General features: G+C 41.8%; 1 protein-coding gene across 2 annotated transcripts in view; it reads right to left on the bottom strand.

Annotated features, from left to right (window-relative positions):
- Positions 1 to 21,180, bottom strand: part of DDAH1 (dimethylarginine dimethylaminohydrolase 1) — a 100,132-nt gene that overhangs the window by 6,538 nt on the left and 72,414 nt on the right. The window lies entirely within an intron of this gene.

Raw genomic sequence — 21,180 nt, 5'->3', positions numbered from 1 at the left:
AGGGGTTTGGATCAAGCCCCATCTCTATGATCAGAGATGTAAAAAACAATTTGAAAACAAGGAGCCAGATTCACCACTGCACTACTCCAGCTTTACACTAGCATCATGCCAACATAAAACTAGAGTAACATAGTGATGAATGAGGCCAAAAGAAACGCCCCAAACTCTGGCCTTACCCAAAAAACCTAAGCACACAAATATTCTAAATATGTTATCCTCTTAACCACTCCGCTCTGAATTTTTTAATGTACTTCAAAACCTCTTTGCCCCCTTCCTTGTTCTCCATACAATCATATTTCGTCATACAATCTGGATCCCTTTGGCCTGAATGTATTAGCTCCTAATGAAGGAGAAACCACCAAATACACAGGGGACTTGTGATGCATTTAGAAGGAAAACCCTCTATCTATTTAAACTATTCCCTGCAAGATCCCATGAACAAAGATCTTAGGACATATTCTGCTCTTAAACACATTGATATAAATCAAAGGGAAACCCCACTGACTTTAAAATTACCCCAATGTAGCTGAGTGCACAATTTGGTCCGTTAGGTCTAAATGAATTTACATCCGAATGATTTATGAGGTCATCTGAGCTATTGATCGTCAGTACCAAATGACATATGAAGTGAAATATCCCAAGGATTTACAGCACACTGTTAAGTAACAAAGCACTTAATGCTTGCATACACCTCCAATTAATCCTTTGTCTGGGTACATTCTCCACACAGTAATCTGACTCATACATATCCTGTGGAGAAATGAAACTGAAGTAAGGAATGTCAGGCATTCTGCAGAAAGTGTTTATCTTATTCTCACTTCTTGTTTCTTCATAAGCTAGGAAATTCCTCTCTACTTCCAAGGTCCCATCTACCTCAATAAAAGAGCTAACAGGTTTTGTTGGAATAAACAGCACTTTTATTGCACTTGATGCATTTTTATCCTTGCAGTCAATGTCTTTGCTTTCGTATTCTGTTCTTAACTTGCTTGTATTTAAGTTGCTCTCATCTGTTTTTTAATCTTTCACTGATATTGCAAACACTACTAGGTGTAAAGCTGATAATCACAAGTAGTCATTGGGACTACTCATGGTAGTAAGTAATTCCTCTAGTAATAGGAATCTGTACAGGTCTTATTTAAAGCAGTATATTCTTTATTAGGTCTGCATTGCACTATTGGTATCAGTACAGGAAGGACCAGTGCCTGGACGCTGCACAAGTTTAAGACAGGGGTATTCTTCCATTCTTGGAGGAAAAGGAAAGGGTTGTTACTGTGTTGTAGCAATAGTTCACTTCTCAGGAACATATTGTGATTTACTGTAGAACAGTTGCTTAAGAAGTTGCAAAACAGTACGTAATACATAATGATACAGAAACCATTCATACACTACTATTTTGAATTCTTGAAAATAATGAATACTGCACAATAACCACAATGCGAGGGAAGGCCCTAACTAGAATAGTAACAAACAGATGGCAGACACCAGAAGCATGGGACATGAAACAAGAGGACATTTTGGGTGGATTCCTCACAAGACGAAAGAGTGTAAAAGTACTGATTATGTTAATCCTAACGGAGAGAGAATATTTTCATCATTTGGCATTATTCACTCAAAGCTAAGAAATTGACAGAGTTGAAAAAGCAGGAAAACTTGTATTTCTGTTTCAGTCTATGAATAAAAATGAGTGGGAGTGGGGAAGATGAGAGCTAGTTGTAGAAGTTTTAAGGACAGCGTATATTTAGTGTTGTGATGACTTGTCTGTTAGAGTTAATAACATTTGAAAATTAAAAATAAAAACGTTTAAGGACAGCCATCAGCTGATAACTCAGAAGACTGCTGCAATTGCAAATGTGAAACATTTAAGATTTAGTTTAATAAAATATAAGTGCTATTGTGTTTGTGTCTGTGATTTAGTTCTTACCATTCCTAATGTATGGCTGTTGCATCTGCAGCTTGACATAGGTAATGAGTAGTATGTACTATTTCCTAAATTAATAAAAATCAAGTTATCTAAAATATTATACAAAGTATACCCTCCTAGATGCTGTAAAATGCTGTACTGAGTTGTAAATTAACATGTTTTAGTGATCAGATTTGCACCATTGTTTAAGAAATATTTGAAGTGGGAAACTTGATTTAAATCATGATTTAAATCAATGTTTTAAATCACCTTGATTTAAATCAATCCACCCTGCAGCCAAGGGTTAGACGTGGAGAAGGGGACTCCCATGCAGAACGACTGCAGGTTGAGCCACCAGTGGAGAGTTTCTAACATAGGGGAAGGGAATGACACTACTCTGTCTATGTGGGGTCTCAGGACAGAGGATACACTGAGGCTAGACCACGCCTAGAGTGTCTGAGACGTAGCCTGGCATGCTGAATGACATATGTGCATGCCACTAAATGCCCCAGCAGTTTCAGGAAGTTTGGGTCATGGTGGTGGGGTACCATTTTAACTCTTCTATGACGGAGCATATTGTCCGGAATTGAGATTCCTGAAGAAAAGCCCTTGGCTGGCTCAAATCTAGCACTCCCCCTATGAACTCTATCCTCTGAGTGGGTGTCAAGGTCAACTTCTGCACATCGACCAGGAGACCCAACTAGGCGAAGGCTGACCTTATCAATTTTACGTCTGCTTCCATCTATGCCTTAGTGCAACCTTCGATCAACCAGTTGTTGAGGTACGGATAGACTTGCACCTTCCACTTCCTTAGGAATGTGGTGATGACCAACATACATTTGGTAAACTTTTGAGGGGCCACAGAAAGGCCAAACGGAAGTACCATGAAGTGGTAGTGTGTCTGGTTGACTATGAACTGGAGAAATCTTCTGTGACTTGGAATGATCGACATGTGAAAGCACTCACCCTTCAAGTTGAGGGTGGCATACCAATGCCCCGGATCCAAGGGAATAATGGAGGCCCAAAGACACCTGCAGAACCTCAACTTCTTCATGAATTTGTTGAGGTTTCATGGGTCTGTGACCGCCCTTGGTCTTCAGGATTAGAACCCTTTGCTCCTTAGCTCCCAAGGAACCTCCTCCACCTCTCCTATATTTAGGAATGCATACACTTCTTGGATTAGAAGTTTGTGAGAAGGGTCCCTGAGGAGGGACAGGTACGGTGGGGGCTGGGGGGGGGGGACTGAATTGTAGGGAGTATCCCAATTCTACCATGCATACCACCCAGCGATCCAACGTGATCTGGGCCCATACATGGTAGAAGTGGGATAGCTGATAGGGGTGAAGGATCCAGTCCTGAATTGATAGGCTGCCCTTGGGCACACCCTCAACAGTTTTGCTTGGAACTAGAAGATTGCCTCGCTGGTCCAGGACTTTGGCAGGTGGAAGGCTGAGAGGGTCTCCTCCTGTAGTTCCTGCCCCTCTTATGGTACTACTCCTGTCTGGGTTGGGATTGGTAGAACCGAGTTAGGGGTTGAGATCTGAAATGCCTTCTCTGCGATGCTGGTGTGTGGAGGCCTAAGGACTTTAATGTAGTCCGAGAGTCCTTAAGGCTGTGCAGTTTTGAGTTCGTCTGCACAGAGAACAGCAATGGATCGTATAGTAGGGAAGGTCCTGGATCATCTGCTGGACCTCACATGGGAGGCCTGAAGCTTGCAGCCATGAGCTCCGACACATCGCTACCACCGATGACATGATGTGAGCTGCGGCATCTGCCACATCCCGCCTGAAGTGAGGCCTTTGCAGACACCTTGCCTTCCTCTATTAGGGCTGTGAACTTCGTCCTGGAGTCTAATCGTATAGCTTCCGAGAACTTTGACATAGACCCTCAAGAGTTAAAATTGTATCTACTCAAAACCGCCTACTGGTTTGCAATACAGAGTTGGAGCCCCCCAGTAGCATACACCTTTCTATCGAAGAGATCCAATTTTTTAGCATCCTATGCCTTTAGCATGGGGCCTTGCTGATCTTGCCTTTCATGCTCATTGGCTGCTGCAACTACGAGCGACCATGGTGGGGGATGAGTATACAAGCATCTGTGGTCCTTGAAGGATACAAAATATTTTCTCTCTACCCTCTTTGCAGTTGGAGGCTGAGAAGCTGGGGTCTGCCATAGTGACTTTGTTGTGTCACAAATGGTCTTTATTAATGGCAATGCTACCCTGGCTGGGCTAGAATGTCTATCATAGAATCTGCGTTGTTGAAGACCTCCTCAATCTGGCCCCCCAAATTCTGTGCCATCCTCCTCAAGAGCTCCTGATGAGCCCTTCTGTCATCTGCAATCGGTACTGCTGAGCTACTGCTTCATCTGGAGATGAAGATGACAACACTCTGATTGGGGCAGTCCCTTGACCTTCTGCTCCCAGAGGGTTCCGTGGCACCAGTTCCTTGAACTCGGTGCTGACATCATGCTTGGTGCTGGGCTCGGCATTGTATTCAGTGCTGGTTCCAGTACCATGCAGCAGTGCATCATCTGATTGAGGTGGGCGATGTCTGCTCCTGGAGACCAGTGATAGTGACCGTCCAGATTGCGACCCCCGAGCCTGTTGGAACACCCAAGGAGGTCCAAAAAGGCCACTGAGCTGGCATTTGCTACAGCGGCAGCCAAGGCATGGAGAAGGGCTGACCAGCCTCAATCCTCTGGTGCCACCTCTCTGACTGGTGCTGGCTTCTTCTAGAGGAGTAGGACTTTGTTTGATAGTCAGATCCCGACATCTCGCTTCCTGGAGACCAGGGCAGTGCAGTTCCCAGCAGTGCTGGAGAGATGGCGACCACAGCATCATAGCCGGCTTTCCCCTGGATGGCAGTGGGTGCTTTTTCGGCACTGGTGGTCTGGTGTCTGGAGCACGCTTGTGCCTGGGAGGGGACAGTGGCACTGTACTCTCTATCAACTTCAAAAGTCTCCGGCGTGGAGGGGAGCTGTAGGCCCGCCTAGTGAATTTTCCTGGACAGGGAATCCAAAGGCACCAGATTTGACGGAATCACAGCCAAGGGGGCAGCTCTTGAGTGGCCAGAAGTGGGTCGCACTCTGCTCGAGCGCTTATGTCTCATTGTTTTGGGGGTCAGTGGGCGCCCCCTGTTCATCTTTCTCTGCTTCTTACCCGGTATAGGGGATTGTGAGCGGTGCCGCATCTGGGAGGCTTCCCTTGGTGCTGGTGATCTGTGATAGTGTCAAGGGTCTCTAGATACAGAGTCCTTCCTCGGTGCTATCTCTCTTACAGACGCCAGTGTGCTCTGCACTGAAGCCGACATAATAGGTGTCAGATCAGCCAGGCTCAGCACTGAGTGTGGATGGAGAGCAGCCTCCTTAGGATGCGCTTCAATCTCTGACTCTTCTTCTTTGTCCTAGGGCAGAATCCCCTGCAGATCTTACAGTGATCCCTTTAGACAAGTGGTATGGGGATTGCTCCTAGGCATGGGCTTTTTGTAAGCCCCGCATGGTTTAAAGTTGGGGGAATGAGAAGGCCCCACCCCTGGGGAAGGGAAGGTGACCCCAATAAGTGGGGTCCTATCTAACTAAACTAACTATAACTACAAACTAACTCCAACTATTGGACTATTTACAGGTATCAATTCAACAACCACTAGAAAAATGCTCGAAGAGCAAGAGAAGATCAATGTTCCGGCGACTGTCATGGGCGATAAGAAAGAATTGAAGAGGCGGAGGGGTCAACAGGGCCCAATATACAATGCCATGAAGGCACGATTCCAGGGGGGCTTGAGAGCTGATCTTACGGACACCACTAGGGGAAAAACCTTCCAGCGACTGTGCAGGTAGCACGTGCACACCTACTTGGGATCGACGTGAGCAAAGAAGAAGAAAAGTAAATGAAAACTAAAAATAACAAGAGCAAGCTTCCAAGAATCCAGCTGTGAAGGCAAGAATGTTAGTTAGCTAGTTCCTACGAAGGACAACATCATGTTCCATATTAGTTACCTGGCCCTTTGGAGACGTATGCATTCTAGTATACAAATTAATCCTTTACCTCCAACTGTTTAAGATGGCAGGAAAGATCACATTTACAAATGTCTCAAGGTTTGGAAGGAAGTGTGTCTTTCCCCTCTGCAAAATTTGCCTGGCTTCCCTCTTGTCTTATTCTCTCTCACTGGAATATCAAGAGTACTCCACTTATTTCAGAGAGGATTACGTTACTACTCAAAACTTGATTAAGATGTCAGGTTGTTGACAAGATGCTGTTGCTTTAAGGCATCCACCTTGATTGCCAAGTTCTCAGCTTCTATTTAAAAGAAAAAAGTATGGGTATGTAAAAGTAAAAGTGTACGTAAAAGTATGAAAGTGTGAAGCAACTGTAATTGGTGCAGTGATGTCTGCCTGAATCTGCAGAGGGCCTGAAATAGCTCTGTGAGGGGGAGTCTCCCCTTTAATCTCAGTGAGTTGTTAACTCTGATGTCCAATAAAGACAATTTAAAAGTCAACATTTTTAATTATTTCACTGCTGATAAGCATGTTAGAAAGAAGATGGACAATCCTATTATGGAGATGTGCAATATACAGGGAGCAGCAGCTCATTCTGGTGCCTAGAATGGATGGTGCTGGGGAAATTGCTATCACTTTTTCCCTCCGCTCCAAGGAGATGGTACGGAAACCATTGCTCCCACGTGGCTATAAAATCTTCTAGAAGGGGATTGGAAGGCTTGTCTCCTCCACCACCCACCCAAAGGCAGTAGGGGCAGCAGCTGGGGCCTTCCCCTCCCTCTGCTGGTCGCCTGAAGATGGGAGGTCCCTGGAGGGTGGCAGTAGTCACCTAATAGTCACAGTAGCCTTAGTACAGGACCCTAAGGCTACTGTGCCTATGCCTTAATCTATCCGGCCGATGGTTATTCAAACCCTACCGAGGGAGACCCAAACCAGAGAAGCCAGCAGCATGACCATGTTTTGAAAATACACACAATTCTACTACAAGCAGTGTCTCATCTTGGAACTTCAGCTAAGTGGAGCTCGCGTTTGGGTAGAGCTCAGAAGAGTGCCACTACTCCCCCTTATTCCTCCCCATGCAATTCCTGCTACATCTAGATCTGCAGGCTGAGAACAAATTTAAATCTCATTTCATGGAGAACACATAAGCAGTAAACAGTCCTCTGCTAAACACGCTAAGCCAACCCCATATAAAACAAAGAAGTCTAAGCCTTCAAATTCAGCAAAAATACATTGATATCTTTCATTAATCATTCACTATAATTATTATCCCCTAATCAGTAGCATTTCAAAATTGGTGATATTGGCTTCCTACCATACTCCTGTTACACAAGACCAACAAGTGCCTAACAAGACCAACAAGTGCCTAATCAGACTAGGCTATTTGGAAAAAAGAGACCAGTCATTTTACCTAATTTGTGTATCAGACACCCGATTGGAAAGATCTTTTAAAAACTGCATTATGTACCACGATTGTCGCAGTCACAAAGTGAGTTTATAGAAGTCTGGCTTTCTGCCCATGAGCATTTGCACGACCAGTTATACTAGCAGCCAGGCATTTCCTGCATGCCTAGTTTTTCTGGGAATTGTCTCCAGCCTGTAGAGGTTAATATGCCCTGCACATTCTCTCTGCCCTTAGTCATGCTTTCCTTATATTGAAGTCATTCACATGGCCTAAAATGCCTTTTCTGTAGTGTTTTACAGCATGTCCTCAGCCAAACTGAGGTAATGGGTAAGCCAAATAACCCTAAATGTGAAACAGCAATACATGTGAAAGAAAAATGTAGATGAGTTTAGAAGATACCAATGTGTTGTTTTCTTAGCTCTCTTATGATAGTAAGACCCGATGCATTCAGGCACACCCTTGTGCAGATTTTGACACTGATGTCAAGGTTTTGCTTGTGTAGAACTCCTGATAGGATTGTCACAATAGTCAGCAGAAATGTCACATCTAAAGTGCCTTAACATCCATCCCAAAGGATCCCACAGACACACACAGTATACAGTGCATAGGTGTAAATAAATATATAGATAAGAGCTGGCCAAAACTTCACCAAACAGATGTTTTAGTCAAAAGCCTGAACATATTTCAGGGTTTTTTTTTTTTTTTTTTTTTAAAAGCATAAAAACCCAAAATAATCTGAAGAGTAAATTTAGACAGGCATTTTTGTTTTCGTCAAAATTTTTAAACTGACAAAAGAAATCATTTCACAGCCAGCTCTAATATCTGTACAGCTCACAGCATACAGGCTAGGTTTTTCTGGATCTGCTTTGGAGTCAGATACAGTATTATCTTTACTCATCACTTCAAATTAGTTTGGACCTCACAAGCCAAGTTCTCTTGCTCACAAACTCACACACACACACAAAAGACTGCAAAGCCAAGAGTTAGGAAATGCCAGAATTAAGGTTACTCATCCAACTCAAAATCAGCCCCACGGCAAACTCACCCAGAATGCATGCACAGAATATACGCATATACATTCATGTTGCATAGAAAAGTATATGGCAGAGGCAGGAACGGAACTGGCTCTTCTGGGTCCCAGTTCAGCACCTTAAACACAAGAGATCACCCTTCCTGTTCCTGTAACCCTATCCATCCTGTGCTTTGAATGAGAAAGGAACTCTGTCAAACAAATTGTATGTGTTAATGTAATTAAATATAGCATCATAATGCATGAATGAAGATTGCCAACATAACATTAATACTGGCATTTCCTAAATTTTCAGTGCTTGATTTTGCAGCTTTACTATTCTTTTAATGTAATTTTAGTTTAGTTTTATTTTTTTAAAGAACAATGAGAAATGGAAATGTGGAATGATACTGATCTCCACAGGGATCCACAAAACAGACCTATCACTTGTGCTGAAAAAATAACTGGTAGCAGTTGCTGTGTTGTCCTCTGTGTAGACCCACTACTAGAAAGGAGGTTTGCTAAACAGTAGCAGGATGTTGGGAATCAGGATCTCTGGGTTCTTCTTTTCCTCACTCTTGAACAGAATGTGGTCTGGGGTACATACAGCACAGCCATGCACACAGATTTGGCATATTTGTTATAAAATGCTGTGTAGGGAAATGGATGAAGCTTGGGTCTATTGTAGTAGAAACCTGATTTCTACACCCAGCTCTGCCAAAAACAACTGTTTTTCCCCCAGATACTCCAGAAGTGTTAGATAACCTAGAGGCCTTGTACTCAATAGTAAGGTGTACCCATAATAATAAACAACAGAAACTGGTCAGAGGAAAAGCCAACTCTAGAACTCCTCGTCTCCTTCTTGGTCCCAGTCTAACTTCCCCTGGCCTAGGTCAAAGGGTATTTTGCAGTTGCTGCTTTATCTGCATACTGTCTGGAGCTCTCTTTGCGACTCCATGTGTCTGAAAGCATGCTGAATGGTCAAAAACTTTAGCTGCAGGCCTCTCACAAGCTCTATGGAGCATCTGGAAATGGTGATTTTCAGAGTCTTAGACCTTAACCAAATGTGGGTGGATTTTCATGGAACACCAAAAGGCACTTCTCTGTCCCCAGAGTCATCCCCTTATCAAATTTTCAAGCTCCTGATCTAAAGCATGGAGGTAATAGAATTCTTCAAAGACTCTATAGGAAAATATTTAAGATTGGTATTTTTGCCATCCCCAACATCTTGGGAACATCTAAATTGTTTTCATTGAAAGTTTCAAAAAGAATTCAGCCTGAGACAGAAAGCAAGCATGGAAAATTTCCATCTAAACCATTAAAGTTTGGCAACTGAATGAAGGGTCATAATGAAAAATAGTGAAAATAATGAATAGGTCATAATGAAAAATATTGGACAACTTTAACTATACGTGTCACTATGAATTCTGTCTCTGATGATCAAAATTAGGTCATTCTTGGGGTGGATGGTAACTAACAGCTGGAGATGCAGCAAGCTCAGCAATAGGCAACATCATCCAGGCTGGCTCGCCAGTGGACCTTTGACCCTGCTTGAAGTGAAGGAACCAGTTACATTAACTTGGAGGCAACAGCAGACGTATAAACTTCTCACATGGTTAAACCATGAGAGGGGGAAAAAGACCATTGGCCAGTGCATTATAATAGGTGTGCAGGAAGAGGAGGAACAAGAGGGAAAGAGGAAAATTGTGGCTATCACCATCCTGGAAAAAGTCTATTTTTATGAAAAGCACCAATGGACTTTTATGTCCAGACAGTATGGAAGACCTTGCTTTTTAAGGTTTGATCTGAAAGGCTGCCAACCTCCTACACCTCAGTGTCAGATTTCATAGTACTCCATTTATGTATTCCCAGACAATGAAAATAACTAGCTGAGATTTGAACATTGGAATCCAAGGAGCTTAGATTTTTTTTAAAATGGATGCGTAGAGCTCTAAGCCCTATCTCAGTACAGGACATATTTGTAATACTGTTTCATTGTGGATGATTGCTTCAGAGAAGTAGTATTATTTATACCCCTAAACCATAAGACTTTGAGTCACATTTTCTCATATTTAAAGGAATTGTCATTCTAGCATGTTCATCCAGACTCTCTCTAGACTCACTCTAAAGTTTCTAAAAACTGATTGAATATTTTAGAGGAAATCTTGCATGACTTCCTAGTGAAGCAATAAATGAGATCGGAAGAAACAAAGTTACCCGTTCTCTCAACTGTGCACAGCCAATCTATCTGTAGACAGTTGATTTAGACTTGCTTCAAACAAAGCTAACTACTGTGTTGTCCTCCACTGCACCAATCTCCATCAGTAAAGTGCTAGTGTGGACAGGTATGGCATGCTAGCTCCAAAAGGCATTTTTGTCTATGACTCCAGTGTCCAACCAAATAGCTGAGAAGGGCTGCACTTGGAATAACAAGCAGTGCTGTGAAAAATCAAGGGAATTAAGGTTCAGTACAAGAATGTTTGGGACAATGAGAGTGGGCCTGGTGCAAGGAGGAATCTGGGTCTGTGCCATGATGACCTGCACTGAATCCTTGGTACTGGCCCTTCCGCACAGACCAAAGTCCTACCGAATAGCACAGCAGCTCTTTGAAATGGAGTGGTGAAGAATAAGGTGGAAACAGCAGTGCCATTTACCAGACAGACAGAAGGATGAGGAGCGGGACCAGGAAAAGAGAGAGACCTTGCCTGGATTTCATGATATTTGGAGAGTCCCAGGATTCACACATAGTACTAGATATGATGGCCAGGCTGGCTCAATAGCAGGAAGACTTGGTAGCCCCATATGGCATAAACTGCAGTAGAAATTTTCATTAGATGCTGAGATGTCTCTTGGAGATTTGAAATAAAATACTAAAACTCTTCAAAGACTCAGATAAGATTCCATGGGAGCAGTGCCTATTGTAGTTTGGACCTCACAAAAGAATAATTCTTGGATAAACATGGTGTGTTACAGACAATGTAGTGGAACCAAAACAGTGGGTAATATGCCAAGCATCTAGAGTAGACAAGGCCATAGTGAGACTGTCAAATACCAAACCATCATCTCCTACACTTAACGTTCTTAAGGGCCTGGCTTTTGTTTTTTCTCCCTACAGCATCCCTTCAGCCACATATTGCACATTGTCTAGTTTTTAAAGAAGTGTCCCTCCTGTTCATTCCATTCCTAAGCTTTTTTAGATCAGGAAAGCCTTTACATCATCACAGATTTAACTGGTCACATCTGATGCTCATAAGCACTGCTTCAAAACACACCTGTGCTGCTCTATCTCCCTTAAACAACCTTGTACTGAGGTCACACTGATGTGATGCCATCAGCATTGCATAGGGGCTGCTGCAGAAGGCAAGCACCTCAAGGAGGGGAAAAGGAAATTACTTAGATTTGCTGTTGTTTTTAATAAAGGAATCTAGATGATTAACATCCTGTCTTTTGGAACAGGAACCCATGGGGAGAAGGGAAGCTGATGTTCAGAAAAATAAAGGCAAGCAAAGGAGCAGAAAAACAACAAAACAAAGTTCCTATTTACGTAAGGCAAGCTGACAACTACATCAATCACTATAGCCTCTATCTTAACTCTTTCAGGCTGAAAGGCTCCCTGTTGGTCACAAGTGCATATTTAATGGGGACCCACACCTACCTTGTCCAGGACTTTAAAAAAATTCAAAGACATGTCTCAATTTTAAAAAGATTCTAAATATTGTACTGCCTTAACTACTAGTCATTTTTTAAAGTAGTTTGCATTCTGGTACACAAGAAGAGTCCAATCCTATGAGACACTGAATGCACACACGTCCCATAGCAATGGGACACCAATAAGAGTTGAAGATGCATATTACCTTGTAGGATCAGGTCCAGAGTAAACAGCTCTAAACTAAAGGAAAGTCCTAGAGAAAATTAGGCTGAATTCACAAAATTCTATCAACAAGGTTTAGAATAGCAGATGTCTCATGGAAAGATTTTTTCCCCCCAAAGAATTGTATTTAGAAGCAGTTTGTGCTTTATTCTCTCTATTTCACTAAGCTCATCCTTCATTGCTACATTTACACAAAAGTCAACAGTCATCTGCACTTGCTGCTTATTCCCTACCTGAAGTCATCCTCTTTGGGCTGTTAATATTTGTAATAATTTCCACAGCAACCCACTGCAATATCGTAAATAGAGAATTATGACTTCATGTGGGGAATAAGAAGAGGCATAAATGATTAATGCTTATGGAATAAGAGGCCCTGCTTTTTATGCAAAAGTCTTTATTACTAAAAATGAGAGACAAGAAAGACAGTATTAGAAGATTTTTATCTAAATAAATTGTTCTGAATATTTTCAGGCAGTATCTGCTACCCTAGCAGAATACAAAAACATTAAGTTGCCACTTGGGGGCCTTATTTGGCTGGCACTTCTGTAGCACCTAGCTAGGAATTTCTTAGTATTTACATTACTGTGTAAATCTGCTCTAGTGAGTCGTAACGGCATTCTGCTTTTCAATAATGACACACTACAGAGGGCCTAGCAGTTATACAAGAGATGTGCACCTAATACAAACAAAAGACAGTAAATCACAGGAACCGGGGCAATTCTGTCAATGCTATAACAATTGATTTCAAAGCCTTTGAAAGCACTACTTTGTAATCTTGGCTTTGGATAAAGACCAAGCACCCAGCTGTTTGGAATAGACTTTTCTTTCTACTTCATTCCTTAGGTGAGGTTTTAATAAGCTTCTCCTGGACTGTGTACTGAGCTGCAATTACAATAGCAGCCTTGTGCAGGAGTTTAGACGATGAACCCCACTCCCATGTACCAGTGAAGTTATAGAATAGGAGAGTCAAGAATTAGACAAGCCAAAGACGTTCTGAGCATCTTTTATGTAGGAAAGAAAGGATATTTGCAGAAGTCTTACTATTCCACTACTATGTATTCTAATACATTCAGTTTCTAGTGAAATCCAATACACTAATAAGGTTATATTCCTGGCTAAAATTAGTTCTGAAGCACAGATGTCAGTTGTTCCACATTCATTCCAAATCCCTTTAGGGTGTGCCTATGTTAAGGAAGCAAACAGTTACATGCTTAACTGCATTAAATGGTTGGTTGTTACAAGTTCAACTGCATTACATGTTGTCTTGGCAACAGTTTAGCATCTCCACTTGGCAACACTGATTTAAAATCATGACAGACATTTTGTCAGGTCCAGAAACTACACAATCAAGGTTGTAACGGTGCATTCTGGACTCCTGAAACACGTATTCTACAGCGCTCAGCACAATAGCTGAGAACAATGACTATTAGGTAAAATTCCAAAATGGCTGCCCACACCTAGTGAAACATCTAGGAAGTTTTTCAGCTTTTGGATAGTTTTGTGCAAGTTTCACAGAATTCCCCAGGTCCAATTGGCATCACTCCCATTCCCAACATGTACCCCAGCAAAAGCCTCATCATGGAGGCAATATGACTGCTCTTTATACCAGGGGTTGATTTCATAAGAGAATGGATGATGTGGGAGAGCTGAATAGCAGTGGGAAAACTTAATACGGTGAGCAGAACCCCAGATTGTCACCACAGGACACAGTGCATTGGACACTGCTCTAGAAGGAGAAGGGGGTCAAGTGGCTTGACATCAACGTTTGCCTTACCAGCCTTATGATAACAACCCTTGCCCATGTGGAATGTCTACTTTGGATCAGGACCCAGTTCACTGAGTGGTGGAATGATGCAGTGCCAGAAGCTTGATGTAAAGTACTTGAGAAGGATACTTTTTACTAACTCTAGTAGAGTTTGACCTGATGTTATAAAGTCTACAGAGAGGGCAGCCTAAACCCTCTGGACAAGAAAATTGCTATTGGCTTGTGGAGGTTGCCTAAAAATACAATATCATTTGCTGGCATGTTTGACGTTGCTACGGCTATGGTTGGGAACACTGTATATAGAAATAAAGTCCTAAGGGATCGCTAATAAATGTCCACAAGGAGATATGAAAGGTCTTGAGCACAAGTGGGTTTCCCTCTGCCACTGGAACTCCACCAATGAAACCCACTTAATCTCTGCCCACCACAGAAAGCACTGGAGTATATCATGTGGGAAGGTTGCCATTTCATTGTGATGGAGCCCTGCAGGGTTACGGATCCTTTAGGCCAGTGGTTCTCAACCTATGCTTCACAGACTCATGGGGGGAGGGAGGTGTCTGCAAACTAGGTCTAAGGGGTCTGCGAAAGACTTAGACTAAAACCTGACTGAACAGAATTCAACTATATACATATTATAGATTTCCAAAGGGGTCTGCACCTCCATGTGAAATTTTTTAGGGGTCCACGGATGAGAAAAGGTTGAAAAATCACTGTTCTAGGCTAGCTATATAGATTTGCTGGTTGGCTAGGCAAAGCACACAAGCACAGATTTCTCGAAATGCTGGCATGTATGCGCAGGAACCGAAAGGAGCACACAATAGGACTTAACTGGGCCTCTTGTCCTGCAGTGATCCTGCCTCGCAAATGTTCCATTGGCTAATGAGACCGTCACTGATTACATCAGACAGGTGTCAATTCAACTAGTGCTTCACCAAGACTCCATGGATTATTATATGTGTAACTGGGAGGGCAAAAGAAAGGTGGAAGGGGCATCTACAAACACAGTGATAATACTCATCCCACCTCAATGCTAAGGCAGACACTAGCAAAGGGCCTGAATCAGCACCCATTGAGGGCAATAGTAAAGTTCTCACTGACCTCAGTAGCAAAGGATCAGGCCCAAAAGATATCTTGGTTTGGGGAGATGGCAGGCAAGGGCAATATATAGGGTGAAATCCTGGCCCCACTGAAAGGGGAAAAGCCCTTTCTTTTCCTTTCTCGACTCCCCTGGATAGCTACAGCATATACTCAATATACAGAATATAAAACAGGATTGATGGAAAGGAAGAAAAATACATGCTGAAAATAGCACAGGGCAGAGAGAGAGGAGGCTAATATTTCAGCTGAGAGAGACTTCAGGCAATGACAGTTTTTACAGTTAATTTTTACCTCTCCTTTTTCATCCAGTTTCTTACAGTCTCGCTTTCCAATTGTAGCCCCAAATAACCATGTTCTATATTTTCCAGAGCCTGAAGATCTCATGGTCAAAGTGTCACTTCTGATTTATTGTCTGCTTCTAGCATATCTTTTATTATCCTAAAGCCTGTACAGCCATTTCATAGTTCACATGCAGCACAATACACACGCAGCACTCAAGTTATGATAAATTATAGTATGCTACACTCAAGTGGTTTTAATTAATTAATTAATTTTTAAGAGTTGCCCAAATACATGTTACAATATAAAAACCAGAAAAGGATACTGTCCCTCCAACAAGATGGTGGCTAGAGGTATCAAATATGCATGGTAGCATAGCACTGCTCAAGGGGCATTTTCAAACTAACAAAAAATAAGCCACTCTATTTGCTAACCCTTACATCCTTAATTCAAATGAAACCAACTGCACTGCCACAGATGCTCAAACACAGTTTAATCCATCATTTTGCCTGCAGGATTGGATTTCTAGAGTGGGGGGAAAAAAGGCAAAAAAAAAAGGCGGTTTAAAAGCAAACCTTCAAGATAAAGAAATGGTATTCAGGGCTGTCCTAGCTAGGCACTTAAGTAGAGAGCCCAGGGGACTTTATTGCATTAAAGAGTCTTATTCACCAATATGGATAACAAGAAGAGTAGCTGACTGATTGTGCTATGCAGTGCCATGTATCAGAGACAATAATCTAGCCCTTAAAAAACAAGGAGTGGCTTTTAGCTCTGGGTATCAGTTATCTTATGAGGACTGAAGTGACAACTTTAATTGCAAGATTGAAGTAAGGCTATTCTAGGGAGAGCTGGTAATAATGCCTATAACGAAGTTAGCCTAACATTTTGTTGTAAGACCTCCTTTTCAGTAGGTTGTAACTTTGACAAACTTTAACCATTCCAGACAGAACGCATCACGCTTGCTTTTTGCCTCAGAGTTTAAAAAAAAAAAAAAATGTTTCAATGAAAACATTTCAGCCATTTCTGAGAAACAGGTTAAATTTTTTTCAAAACATTTCTTTGCCGATTTTTAGTGCCCCCCTAATTTGGAGGAACAATTTGAAAGTTGGTAAGGGACTGGGCCTAGAGTCAAAGAGATGCCTTTGACTGATGAAAATTCACCAAGATTTGTTAAAATTAAAAGCCTTTTAAAATTCTATTTGCACATATGTTCAGAGCTTTTTAGAAACTTAGTACTCAAGTCTCATCTACCCTGAGCATAGTCTTAGCTCCACAGAACTTGAGCTCAGGATGGGCCATGGCAGGACTACTGCCAGTCTAGCACAGTGAATGGAATGCTGGGCTAGAAGTCATGAGTTGTAGTCCTGGCTCTTCTCTTCTGAATAAGGCCTCAGACCCTTTACCTTTAGGAGGAAAACAAACACACTTTCCCCACATTTTACCAACAACAACCAAAGGATTACATAAAGTCACCTCTGGCATGGCTGGGAATGGAACCCAGGTCTCTAATCTGACTAGCTTTGGCAGAACTCAATTTTTATTTTTTGTAAGATCAGTGGACAACACTGATGTTTATTTTTAAGCCTTTTTCTATTTTTATCTATTTAAATTTCAGTTGCTGGGAGTTACGGGGATTCAGATATTCTTTAATGACAGGCAGATTCAGAATGATAACACAAATTGTTAACGTCACGTATCAAAACATACAAAGTGAATATTCTTAAATCAGACCAATAAACTCGAGCTGCATTTTTTCCCTCACTTTTCCTAACTGTAAACTTCTATCATCGATGGAAATATTTTTTCGTCAGTTTGTGTGTACCGTGAAAGAGGTTTACTAACATTTACTGATAAAAATCTAAGCCTAGTTAAATCCGTCCAAGTCTAAGTATGACTGACCCAGTTTCATCCACTTAGCCACAATGGCTTTCAGAATGAATGTGCCAAATCTACGCAGGTGGCTTGTTGCAGTCGTTACTACTAGAGCATACTCTCCTTCAGAGCCTGGACTCAAACCTAGGAAAAAATGTTGACAAAATGTGTTTGACAATCTTCTCTAATTGTTGGCCCACACAGGATGAAAGCTTACTACTGCTATCTGTTAGTAGACATCTGAATTGTGTATCTGAAAGTTCTGGGACCACATTCAGCTGATGACTCATGAAGGGAGTCAATATGTCTCCATATGATATTTCTGGTTTTTTAGTCTATTTTTAAAAACCTAGGAATCCACATAAAAAAACTTTACATTAAGGGAATTTTCAAGTTGGACAGCTAGGCAACTCACAAGTTAGGAAATTCCAGAATTCCTCTGGAACCTTAATTTGGATTCCTTGTGCATAAGGATTATGAGATGCCATCACAGACTACTTGTTCTACAGGAACCCTGCCTCCTTCAAAGCACAGGATGGACAGTGAAGGAGGTTAGGGTTGTAAGAAAGGGATGTGATCTTGTGTTTTAAAGCACAGGACTGGAACCCACGAGGCTTGCATTCTACTCCTGGGTATGCCACAAGCTACCTATGTGATGAGGGCAATATTGTTATGATGCATGAGGGAATATAATCTTTCCATGCTTGACTTTGCAAACTTAACTTTCTTTTAACAGTTTTTTTGTATGTAACAACATAGCATCCTGAAGAGGCTAGACTGAACTTAGATGTTCCTGTTTCAAAATTCCAAAGTGTATTGTTTATGAACAATATAAACCAGACTTGAATAAATAGTAACCAATTTGTTAGTTGCAAGCAGCAGGACCAATTCATTCAGTACTTTATGCTAAAATTTTCAGAGTGACTTCCCCTCCCCTTGGTCCAGAGCCGAGATCTGATAAACTTTCAGACATTCTGCAAAAAAAATCTTAGGCTTTTTGACAGAGTTTGGTGGGTATTTACTTAGATATGGGCAGTCGTTTCTATTATTCTATTGTGTATTCTTATTTATGGGATGGGGCTCCAGGTATAGGATGGGCACTTAGTGTTTTTGATTTTTGTTTTAAAATAACTTTGGTGAAATAAATCCACATTTAAGCAGCTAACAAAGGGTCTGATCCTAAAATGTGCTCACAGCTTCTGCAAAGTGCTGACCACCCTCAGAGTCCAGTGGGACTTCCATAGGGAATTACCTCTCAGGGCCTGATCCAAAGCCCACTGAAATAAGTGGAAAGTCTTCATTTATTTCAGTTAGCCTCGGATCAGCCCACAGCACCCTGCAGGATTAGTGTCAAAGGCAGCCAGGTTTTCAGATATGCTGAGAGCGCATGACTCCTATTAAAGTCAATGGGAGCTGCAGCTCCAAGTGAAGTACCACTGGGAGTTGGGCCCTTGAAACTTCAGAGGGATTCAGCATTGTACCCTTAATCCAGGTGTGTCTAAAAGGATCTAGTTGTCTAACTTCGGGACCTAGGTTTGAAAACTTTTGCCTTAGCTCAAATGCTTTCTTTTCAACTTGATTAGTCAACTTAAGTTTGTGGCAATGCTTATTTAAGTTTCACACACTTAACATTTTGTCCTATGAAGCACTGAGTTTTCTGATCAGTGATACCGGTATGAATTTCTTTATGTCCCAGTACTTTAAGAGTATATTCTAACCTTAATTCACGGTGTTTAGTTAAATGCGGATATGTCTCATTAATACTGATCCTCAGACAGAGATGGATATACTTCTAAATTTCTAATACCAAAAAATATTGTGCAAACCAAACAGGTCAGTGATTTAAAAAGATATTTTTCAGTATTTTTGTAAAATGTTAGGTTGCCTTGCTAGTTCTCTCTAAAAAGCTTGAAAGTGCATCATCCTTTCCTATTAAGAATGCATTGCATTTTGCTGTATCTGAAATGCTGCTAATATTTACATGGCAGTTACTTAACAACCTCAATTTATTTATCATATTATCCATAAATAAATTTTGGCTTCAATAGCTAAATTGATGCACGGCAATATGATAATCAGAGCTATGCAAATAGCTTTAATCAAACTGAAGTCTACTAAAATCAGCCTTGGCTCCAGTACAAATTGAAACTGTCAGCAAACAGTATTGTGCTTGAATTTTCTAAGTGTTGATAAATGGTCCAAAGAAGTATTTTACTGTGGCTAAGTATCTGCAAGATTTATCAGGCTGCTGCTTGCAATGCCTCTGGAGTTTGAGCACACAACTCACATGGGGGAATTTATATAGCACTTCATGTAGGATAGATTTTCAGGCATACAGAATCAGGAGTGTCAACCCACTGCAACAGAACCCATTTTCACATGGTTTCACAGAAAGTGAAATGGGGTGGTGGGCTGCAGTGAAGTGTGTACTGTTATTAGCCATCACTATACATAGCAGTAAGAGATCATTTTTCAGTTAAACAGAACGTGTCTGAATAGGCCAGTGTCCAGTCGTTTCAGCCTGAGGGCCAAATAAATTATTTCACATTGATGCCGCCAGTTTTGCAAGTTTTTTTCCTGCTCCATGTGACATTCTATGCAAAAATGAACAAGAATTTGTTTATAAGCATAGATTTAGGCTTATGATCACACACCCTGCCCTGAGTGGTAGCAGGGGGTAGATCACAGAGATTCACAAATTTGGCAGCTCAGACTAAGGCAGGTAGGTAGGTGGGTGTTTGTGTGGGATGGGGGAGTCTGAATGGGACGCTGAATGGTTGTTGTGTGAGCAGTTAGTACTGCTGGGGTTAGGGGGCTGCTGGAAGGGGTAGATGGTTCAGAGGCTGCCAGGGTTCAGCGGGCTATTTGGGTAGGTGGGGGAGTCTGAGGCCAGCTCTGGGTCCCTCACCTTGTGCTGCTGTCTGTTCCTTCTTCTCCAGCTGCTACTTTCCAGCCCTGATCCAGCAGAGGGAGTAGGGAGAGGTGGTGTCTGGCTATCTATTCAGCAGCAGCCACAGCAGCCTCTAGTGGTCACAAGCTGTGACTTCAGGCAAATATATGGTGCTCTCCAGCAACTCAGCTGGATGTGTGAGAATCCCGGCAGAGTTGCCAAGGTTCCATTATTGGGTGTACAGCAAAGCCATGCTGAGCTGATTAGACCTGAGTGTAGGGGTTGCGCATAGGGTGCACCACATATCCAAATTCATACAACAAAACTTTTTCTTACATACATACATAAATACACATACATTGCATTACTACACGTTACATTACATGCAGTGGGACTGGCTTGGTTACCAATCTCTGTACAGCAATGACTCTCAACCTTTCCAGACTACTGTACCCCTTTCGGGACTCTGATTTGTCTTGCATACCCCAAGTTTCACCTCACTTAAAAAATACTTGCTTATAAAATCAGACAAAAATACAAAAGTCACAGCAAACTATTACTGAAAAATTGTCTACTTTCTCATTTTTACCATAAATTATAAAATAAATCGATTTCATATAAATACTGTACTTACATTTCAGTGTATAGTATGTAGAACAGTATAAAACAAGTCACTGTCTGTGTGAAATTTTAGTTTGTACTGACTTTGCTAGTGCTTTTTATGTAGCCTGTTGTAAAACTAGGCAAATATCTAGAAGAGTTGATGTACCCCTGGAAGATATCTGCACACCCCTAGATTGAGAACCACTGCTGTACAGCATGCTTTGTCCACACACAACCTACTCTTTACCTCATTTTACATTCCAGGTTTATTTTGTCTATTGTAAGTGGTACCAGGGTGTTCCCCCTTAGCTCAGCTAGTACAGACATCCTGTCTTGAGGTTACTGAGCCATCTACCTTCCCTGTCACGCCCACTAAGAAATGGGGCAAGTTACTTATGCCCAGGCCTACGGCCATGATAACACTGGGCTCATTTGAATGTGGGTGATTTTGAACTTCAGAGCCTACAAACCCATAAAAAGTGTCTTTGGAAC

This window comes from Emydura macquarii, unplaced genomic scaffold (genome assembly GCF_026122565.2).
Source record: "Emydura macquarii macquarii isolate MOO-44397 ecotype Brisbane River unplaced genomic scaffold, CSIRO-AGI_Emac_v2 contig_480, whole genome shotgun sequence".
Classification (NCBI taxonomy): Eukaryota; Metazoa; Chordata; order Testudines; family Chelidae; genus Emydura; species Emydura macquarii.
The sequence above is the reverse complement of the archived record's forward strand: the minus strand, read 5'-3'. Positions and strand labels throughout refer to the sequence as shown.